Here is a 10,190-nt window from a genome sequence, read left to right on the forward strand (position 1 = left end):
GTTCCATAGGCTGCGCTAGAGAGAGAGTCGCCTAGAAAGAAAAGCCTGGGGAGAAAATACTTGTGAGGAAAAAGATGCTCTGGCATTTCAAGTTTGGTTGATGAGATGGAGAATTAAACCTTGCCGAAAGACACCATCAACTCCAAAAAGGATGCTGCGCCAGTCACGTTTCTGCATTTTGTGAGACTTTTTGAAATCTATAGAGACAGTGTCCAAGGTTTTCAAGCTGAATACTGGAGCAATGGTTCTGGATGCCCAAGGGCTGTTTTCCCCAATAAAGAGCTGTAATGGCTCCACTCTCGGCTCCCCACAGAACATCTTGTGTTCAGTATCTGGTTTTATTGTGGACTTAGGAGAGAAGTTTAGGGACCAGTGACTTTTTTTTTTTTTTTTTTGAGTCCTACCAAACGTTTTCTTAATAAATTTCCCTTTCTAAGCAATAGATTGAAATGTCAGTACCTGCTAAGAGGGTGTGATGGAGATGGCTGAACCAAATGTTTCTTTAAAACGCCCAGTTTTCCTATTTCAGAAGCTGCCCATACCTGGTGAGATGCTTCATCAAAGCTCTAATGGGCCGGCTTATTTTGGAAAATGGATCAGAGCCATGGCTGCCTACATGCAGTTTTGCACAACTATGGCACTCCTATGTGGAGCCAGTTGAATCAGGAGACCTGTCCCTAAACTAATATACCCCATGTCCTGGTCTTAGTAATGTTAATTATAAAAGGAGGGCAGTGTATTGAACCACTGTGAGAGTAAATTCTTTAATAGTGACTTTGGGTCAGATTTCTGCATTAGAGTTTCTTTTCTTTGTTCTGAAGCTTGTAACTATTTCTTATTCTTGATGTTTATTTGGACTTAGAAATGTGGATATTTTTTAATGGCCTTTGTAGAAGGATTTTCAATGGCATTGCAGGGACAGAGGTGCAATTAGGGTGGATTTTAAGAGTGCATAGGAATCAGTACAAAAGCATCTGTATACCAGTGGCCTTCAAACTAGGGCACACAAAGACTTTCCAAGGGATCAATTTTCAGGTCCTCAATTTCATATTAACTTTCCTAAAATTGCATTTTCCTAACAACGGTGTTCCTGAAAGCAGGCCTGTGTTGTGGCCACAGCTTCTCCTTTCCTGCCTCAGCTTTCACAGTCATCCTTACCCCTTTTTATACAGGAAAGGCAAACAGCTCTTCCTTGTTTAACAATGGGTGTAAAATGTCCAGGGATGACAAGCAGAGGGACAATTCACAACATTGACCTGGACTTGAGAAAGCAGTAACTCCAATAAATTATTTTTAAAAGCCGGGTGTTTTCATATTCTTTTCAACCAAATTGAAGAAGATGATAGATGATAAGGTGATGATAGTACACACAGTCATATTTGGCATTAATTTAGGAGTCCAAAGAAATGACTGGTTTTGCTGTAAGAGGACTTCTATCTACTTAGTAATATGAAGAAGTTTCTTATTACATAAATTTGAGCAATTGGACTATAAGTGATGCTGAGCCCCATCACTCTGAACAGTAAGTTATGCTTGAAAAGATAAGCCAGTTGAAAAAAAAACCCACTCATTTTACTAAGACAGCACTGCCAATAAAATTTACTTCAATGTGATTTTGATCCATTATGTTTTAATAATTACAATAAACCCATGAGATATTGTTTAACTTTTAGAGACTTCTGGTCACAGGAAAAATGTAAACATCTTAATTTCATATACTTTTTTTCAAAGAAATATGATAGGTAATCAATAAAAGACTGTGAAACATAAGATATATTACATTAGGATAAAATTCTTTGGGGGAAGTGAATTAGAACTAGGAGTTAAAAAAGGACTGATGTAAAATTTGTGTGCTAAAGACAAGATTTTAAAATTGTTTTTGGTTTTTTTAGTGAATGATGAGTATCACATTTAGATTTACTTGATACATTTTAAAGATTCACGTGACAGTGTTAAAACACCAATATTTACAATATTCTGGAAATTATAGCCTTTGCAACTATGTAAATAATATGAAAAAATTTAAATGTTAAACTAAAAACATGCCAAGGGAGTAAGTACACAGCTTTATAAAATTCTTCTAAGGTGTTGTAGGCAAAAAACTTTAAAGACCCTGCTGAGGAAAAATTCGTTCAAGCTTTGCTGTGAAGGAGAATAAAGAAATGGGATAGTGGCTGAAGGGTTAATGCTTGGTCAAGAGGGATGATTTAAAACATGAGATGAGGTATATTTCTATGCTGATGGGAGTGTAGGGGGGAAAAATTTCTTCTCTACCCTCTTAGCGTCTCCAGCTGGGCTTCAGAATTAAACTGACATAGGACAGATTAGCAAGAGAAAGGCATACAAGTTTTATTAAAGTTTTGCATGTACATGGACCTTCACAAAAGAATGAAGACCCAAAGAAGTGACCAGATCAGGAAGCTTTTATACCTTCTAAAGAAAGAAACAATAAACTTGTGAAGAAATAACAAGACAAAGGGGTTTGGGCTAGGAGCAGTCAATGATGGGAAAGCAGCTATGAGATAAATGGGAGCAGGGCAAAACAGACGAGTGATTTTGGTAAGTTTGTTTGTACAGATCCACTGCAGCATCAATTCCCAGTCTATGGTGTTAAGGGTTGTCTTCCCTTCCTAGTACAGGAGGGGTACCTTTCTCACAGGAAATTTTATGGCCTGTTTTCAGATAGAAAAAAGGAGGTCAGAGAGCCCTTCCTGCATCTGTTTCTTAAGTGCACTCTTCTCAAAATAATCAATATGCTGAAGTGGCTTATTTTGGGGTGGCATGTCCTGATAGAGCTGATGTAGGAGGTGGAGTGAAGTTCTAGAGAAGGTGAGAGCCAGAGGGATCCAGGGCAGAGGCAGAGCGATTGGTCACTTTTGATATGGGAGGAAAGGAGAAGGTGGCTGCAGGTTAGGTAAATCATAGATACGGTGAAAGGAGATGAGATCGTCTTTTTCTCAGTAAAAAGTGGAGTGAGAAGGGGCATCAGCTGAGAGGGGCAGTAGTTATGAGGAATGTTTAGAAGATGTTACGAAGTAGGAGACAGACATTATATATAAGCTTATCTGACATCTACATTTATAAGCTAGATAGATGTCCGAATGTGTTTGGTGGTCTGTGGAAAGATGTATGTTTTTGCTTTACGGGAGGGAATTCTAGTGACCTATCACTCAAGGAATTCTTACCAAGAGATTAAACATTAAAATAAGAAGTTCTTCCTATAATCCAGCCCCATATAAATCAGTTTTCATTTATGTTTTCAACATTTTGAAAATCCCTTCACAAATCTCAAAAAGTCCTAATGTTTGGTATATATTGTCACATCTGACTGTGAAAGACTCTCCTGGAATACTAGAGGATCATCACTGCCATTCTGAGGGTTATTTTCACACCTTTTATATAAATTTGAAAAAAATATACAGCAGTCATAGAAGTCAAATAAGGATAATCATTACATCAGAAGTGAATACAGAAGAAATTTTTATTTCAAAACTCTGCTAAAAGTACTTTGCTCCTAAAATCAAATTTGTTTTATTTCCTTTATTGGAAGCTTAGAGTGGTAGTGAGTATTTTAAAAATTGTATTGGTTTTTGTAAAGATAATAGATTTTTGTCAAACTGGTCACTTGATAGCAAATATATTTCCTTAGTTATTATCACATCTACTACGTAAAACTAAAATACTAAAAAATAGAGCTACTCATTCATATTTAAAACTTTTTGTCATAGGAATACATTTAATACCATATATATTGGGAACTTTCTCCTAAATACCAACTGATTAAAATATAAACTTCGTATTTCATGATCTAGAGTTTGTTCTTACCTAAAACACTGAATCTATTATGGCAAGGAACAGCATAAAAAACTTTCTTTAAAAACAGGAACAAAAACAAATATCCTAAATACGCTATCTGAATCCTGAGTTTCAGTTCCTGGATTTAGGTAGAGAATCCAAAGAAATCTTGTTATCCAAATCTATCTGTTTCTGAGTGTCAACTAGCCAATAGCAGGAGTTTAGATAGAAAAAAAAAATTATCCAAAAATTTACTTGAATCTCAAGTTCCTGAGTTTGGATAGCAAGGATTGCCTTGAGTATCTTTCTGCACATATATGCACAAAGATGTTATAAGTACTCAGATGTATTATCTGTCAGAAACAATGTGCATCATCCCAAACTTTTCTCTCTCTCCTCTCATCCTAAAACCCAATCAAGTCCTGAAAGGTTGTATTTTCTAACTCAAATCTATTTATCTCCATCATTCTCTCCAGTTCCAATAAGTCTCTTAATGGTCTCCCTGTAAATTGCATCCCTCCTTAGTCCATTCTTTACGCTGTAACGGAGAAAATATTCTAGACATTTAAATCACCCTACTGCCCTGTTTAGCACCCTTCAGCACCCTTCAGTGGTTCATCATTGCCCTTAGGATCAAGCCTGTATCTCCAGAGCTTCATCCCACATCTTTTCCTGCTACCCTAGGTTCCTTAAACCATTGCACTTGCCTTTTCCTGACAGAGTCACATCCTCTTATCTCCAGGGCTTTGTTTATGTCCCCACCTTCCTAGGACAATGTCATCCTCTTCATGTGGATAACCTCTACTTCAGCTCTCTGCCTAAAATGTTACTTTCTTAAGAGAGGCATCTCCCATCCTCCCTTCCCCTCACCCAAAGGGTAGATTAGGGATCTATTCTCTGAATTCCCATTGAAACCCATACTCCCTACCATACCAGTCTATTTGTGAAGCATCTTATCTAAACTCCCTGAACTCTAGGAGTGTAGCCACTATCCCTAGTTCTTAGCACAGTGTCTGACACACAGTAAGTACATGCTCAATAAATATTGCTGAATGGATGAGTTAACATTTCCAATAAAATTAGTATAACCTGCTCTACAAACTCAAATACAAACCTATTTGCAATGCTTTTATTTTCTCCCAAACAAATGCTTAATCACCCAAAAGCCCTTTTAGCAGGAAGCCCATTATTTCCCACTTGTGGAACACTCCCTCATAGATTGCCCAGATACCCCAAGGGGATAACTTATTCAGTCTACAGTGGGTTCTGTTCTTAACTGGAGTCTGATCAGTTGGCTAATGCTATAGTTTCCCATTATCTCACATTGTCACTTTTGGAAACTGGATCCAAGAGGCAGTGCTTGTGTGGATGTCACCCTTGCCGATCTATATTTCTGCCGTGAGGTCTAACTCTTTGAGGAATGATAGGCTGTTTGCCAAGGATGTTCCTTGGCCCACATTTGGCCTAACAAGAGCCCACTCTTAACAATCAGCCACAGCAGATCACAGACAGCCTCAGGAGGGCTGGGTCAGGATAATTGGGTTTATCATGGTTCCAGAGCCACCATTTCTCCCTTTCTCTCCAGTGAGCACCACTTACCAAAAAAATGAGGCAGTTTTAAAAATTTTGTTTATCTCAAGACACAGAAACTCTCGCTGAGCCTTTCTCTCAGCACATTCAGAATCCTTACTGCTTGCCTATACTTCTAAGTAAGGCTTCCTTCTGTCATTCTCAATCCTAGCCCGTGCTGTGAAAGGAAGGAAAAACACAAATTTGATTTTCGGTAGAGTACTTTTCTGGTCAGGCAGTCTGGCATGTCAAGAAAGAAGAGACTGGTGTGGAAAAACAGTGAACTAGTTGAAGCTCGCAAACTTGAGTCTCTTAATTTTGCAGCCAACTAGTTGGTCTAATGACTTTAGCCTCTTTAAGCCTCAATTTCTATCATCTGCAAAAATAGGAGACTCTCTGATCCTTTCCAGCTCTTTAGAATTCTATAACCAATATTTTTTAAAAATCATTTTTGTTGAAATATAATTTACATACAGTGAAATGCATTTTAAGTATGCAGTTTCAAGTGTTTTGACAAATTTATACTATAATCAAGTTACAGAACATTTCCATCCCTGCAAAATGGAATTCCCATTTCCATCATAGTTCCCTATGGCCCTCTGCAGTGAGTCCTCCTGCCCTTAGCAACCACTGGCTATTTGTCACTATAGATAGTTTTTCCTATTCTAAAATTTCATGTGAATGGAAGATATGGTATATATTATTTCTAGTTTACTGATTTTTAAAATCATAGCAAGATATATATAATGCTTCATAAATTTGTACCATCTTTGCACAAGGATCACACTAATCTTCCCTGTAAAGTTCCATTTTTAGTATACATGCTGCCAAAGTGAGCACAGTATGTAAAACACAGTACGTAAAGACTTCTTTTGTACCTAGGTTTGTTTTTCGTTTTTGCATGGCATAATATTTTTGTGATTCACTCCTGTTTTTGCATGTTCAAGATATTTTAAATATATTTTAAAAGCAAATAGATCCCCAGTACCTCCATTAAACAAATAGATAAATAAACCTAATTACTGCCCCCCCCAAAGCAAATAGTGTTTTTAGAGTGGAGAATTTTTTTGAATACTGTCATTCTAATATTAAAAAGTTAAATAAACTTGAGTAATTTCTTGATGTTATATGGTATCTGTTTATTAGCAAAGAAAAAGGTCGTATGCTATTTATTTTCAGAATCAATTGATTTCACAAGTGAGCACCTAATAGTGAACCCTGTAAGGATAGTATCAGAGCAGGGAAACAGGGATGACCCCATGGCAGCAGATAATAGCAACCCATTGTGAGGAAAGCACTGGAGAGGGTGGCAGGGGCAGTCAGGTGGGGTCAGGAGATTGGCTCGCACAGGGGATTCAACATTATCAGTAAATATATTTCAGATAATGGTGGCCAGATTTCTCACTGACTGAAAAGGAAGAAACAAAAACAAAGAGGGAGAAAGATAGATGAATCCTGTAGTATTGAATTGGACTTGGAATTATCAATGTGAATTAGCAGTTTACAACACAGGTGGGGAGTTATAAAAATATAGAGGGTATATACTTATACTTCCTAGCTCTGTCCACAGAATGGGCCTGGAAGCAGAAATATCCCAGTAGAAATGAGCATATCTAGGACCCAGATGTTGGTTTCTAAATACCATTCCTCACTCAAAGAAGCCAGTGTTTCTTGAATAACTAGCTGATTCCAGACAAGAACAGGAAAAATAAAAGTTGAGCTTGGAAAAACTTATTGTGTCAAGAGGTATGGAAGTGTTAAAAAAATGATGGAGACATGTCAGGAGAACACACAATTCAACATGAAGTGGTTCCCACTGGCCAAGTCTGGGATAACCTAAGCATCAAACTAATGCCATTTATACATTATAAATCATTCAATTAAGTAGAACCCACGATATAAACATATGAATAAAATACAGGGAGAGGAGACAGTTTTTTCTGACAGTAAGATAGAAATAGAAAAATGCCATTTGGCAACTATCATAGTAATAATTGATTCAAGAAAGAACCATCAATGGGTGCTAATACTGGTAGATAAAAAAGGGGTGAGGAACTAGATATGTGTATAGTTTCAAGTATCTCCACATATAATACATGTTAACTACAAAGAAGAAAAGTAACTTCACAATGGAGAAGATAAGAAGACATTATCTTAATCAAATGATGAAATTTACCACCACCACTAATGTACAAATTGACATTGTGTGCCACTCAGCACGATATGAGGTGTCATCGTACGAATCTAAATTGAGGGACAGTCTACAAAATTACTGTCATAATCTTCAAAAATGTTAAGGGCATGAAACTCAAAGACTCAGTAACTTTCCCTGATTGAAACAGTACAGAGAGACATGACAACGAGGTATAAGGCTGAACCTAAATTGGATCCTTCCTAGGTAATATAAAGGATATTACTAGGACAATTCACAAAACTTGAATGTGGTCTCTGGGTATATTTGGGAATTCTCTGCACTATTCTTAAAACTTTTCTGTAAGTTCAAAATTATTTCAAAATGTTTTTTTAAAAAAGATAGAATCAGTTGGTTTCAGAAATCACTTTAAAAAAATATATTTACTATCTTGGCCAGAATTTGTTAGAATCTTTATTCCCTCCCAGAACTCTTTTGGATCTGTTACGATATATTTGCTTCCAAGCAACAGGAAATCCACTCAACTGTCTGAAACAATAAAAGAAATGCATTTTCTCAAAAAATGTCCTGGGGTAGTTTAGTCAACGGGTTAATCACCAGCCCAAGACTGTCTTTAAATTGTTCCCCTTTCACCTCTCAGCGTAGCAGCTTTACCCCATCTTGGTTCCCCTCATGACTGCAACGAGGTTTCAGCAACTCTAAGCTTAATGTTCTGACATTACAACGTCCAAAGGCCCAAAAGGGAAGAAGAGTACATCCCTTAGTCATGCCTATTTTTAAACATCAGGGAAAATTTCCCAGAAGCACTTCAGCAGACTTTCCCTCACTTCTCATTACCCATAATCACATGTCCACTCTTAAATGAATCACTGGCAAGGAAATTTGAATCACCATTACTAGAGTGGATTGATCAAAATTCATCTTCTGGGGCTAGCGAAGGACCAGCTTCCCTTAAAAGTATTTTACCACTTAACACCTGAATGAAATTGGAATTCTATAAGCAAAGAAGAAAGAGAATGGCTGCTGAGTAAGCAACCAACATTATCTGTCCCACAATACTCCTTAATTTAATAGAATAATCTTTAAAGATTTCTTTAAACATCTCTATTTTCCAGTGTAAAGGAAATTTAAAAAGAACATATGTTACATATTATGGATTACTGAATTTACTTCAGAACATTCAGGCATTTAATTTTTCTAAATCCAGTTATAACCAGTTCAAGTCTCCACTCACCCCTTTGATTCACACAGATTCCAGTGCTGGCTTCCCTGACACGTAATTCATTAATCTAGTCACTGGCTAAACTCTCAACCTCAGCAATCACTGAGATGTACTCACTTCTTGATCTGATCACCATCTGTGTGGCCCCAGAGAGACCAAGGTATAGCTTGAAGGGAGTGGGAAAGGGTGAGCTGCGAACAAAGGGATTACAGGGACAAGTCCTGCCCTCTTCCCACCTATGTTGATTCTGAAAGTTGAAAACCAAAAAACAATGTTTACATTATTGTAGTTGTGTAAATGTCGTTCACTGAAGAGCCAGACTTTTCTATGATTGCACTTTCTTCTCTGGTTCCAATGCATAACTTAAAGATCCTCTTCATATCTCTCCTCTGCTGGGTCCCTTGTTTTTTGGGTAGCCACACCTTCTTTTTCACTGTGTTGGTGTATGACATACACAAATAACCTGAGAAAGTATGTGTGGAAGGTACACTTTTTTGAGTCAGTGATTAACTACAGGTCTTGTGACTCTTTCACACTTGATAGTTTAACTAGGCACAGAATTCCAAGTCCAAAGCATTTTCTATTGTCTGCTTTGCTCCACTCTCCTCTACCTTCCAGTGTTGCTCTTGAGAATATATCATTTCAATTCCCTATGCTTTGAATATGGCTTTTTTTTTTCCCTCTGCGGAAGGTGTTAGAGCCTCTCTCTATCCTTGGCATTGTAAATTTCACAATGACATACCTTGTTTGTTTGGGCATCACTTACTTCTATTTTTCAGTATAAAAAGCACAATTTTAAGAAATGGTGACTATGACAAACAGAACCATGGCAAGTTATTAAACATATTTTTGTACACATATATGAATATTCCAAGAGTAAAATACCATTAAATGTGAAACACATGATAGCACTATCCATATATACAGAGCTCACACACAGATCCACCTGGGTCATCTCTGGATCTTTTATATACACGTCATTGATACAAAAAGTCTGCAGTTGAACTTCTACTCTCCAGTTGTCCTTTTCCTGGTATACAGTTAAATATTTAAGGAACTTTAGAGATATAAAGAAAATGCATTAAATGCTAAGAGCTGTCTGTGCTTTACCCTGAACAATTGTGCACTATACCTTGAGAAAAACTTCTGTAGCCCATTTCTAGCTAAGATAGTGGAAGATTCTTCTAGTTCCTTTTTAGCCAGTTTATTTCTTCATAGTCATTTGAGGACAAGGTACAAAAATAGCTCAGGAACCAAATTCCATTTATATGGTTAAGTTCATTATAAAATGCCACTCAGTTTTTAAGTCACTGAAAGGACACTTTCTGCAGCAAAAAAAAAAGTTCAAGTTTTTGTTGTTTGACAAAGACATGATAATGCAATACATATATTATATAATCATTACAACAACCTAAAGTGAAATGTATACAGTTTAAGGGAAACAAGTTTGCA

The 10,190-nt window shown here is 37.0% G+C and overlaps 1 non-coding gene across 1 annotated transcript; it reads right to left on the bottom strand.

Moving 5' to 3' along the window:
• Positions 1 to 6,099: 6,099 nt before the first annotated feature.
• On the bottom strand, positions 6,100 to 6,204 carry LOC116157586 (U6 spliceosomal RNA). The gene has a single exon (XR_004141712.1). It is a non-coding gene; the product is annotated as a U6 spliceosomal RNA (small nuclear RNA).
• Positions 6,205 to 10,190: the final 3,986 nt, after the last annotated feature.

This window comes from Camelus dromedarius, chromosome 15 (assembly GCF_036321535.1).
Source record: "Camelus dromedarius isolate mCamDro1 chromosome 15, mCamDro1.pat, whole genome shotgun sequence".
In the NCBI taxonomy this organism is placed as follows: Eukaryota; Metazoa; Chordata; class Mammalia; order Artiodactyla; family Camelidae; genus Camelus; species Camelus dromedarius.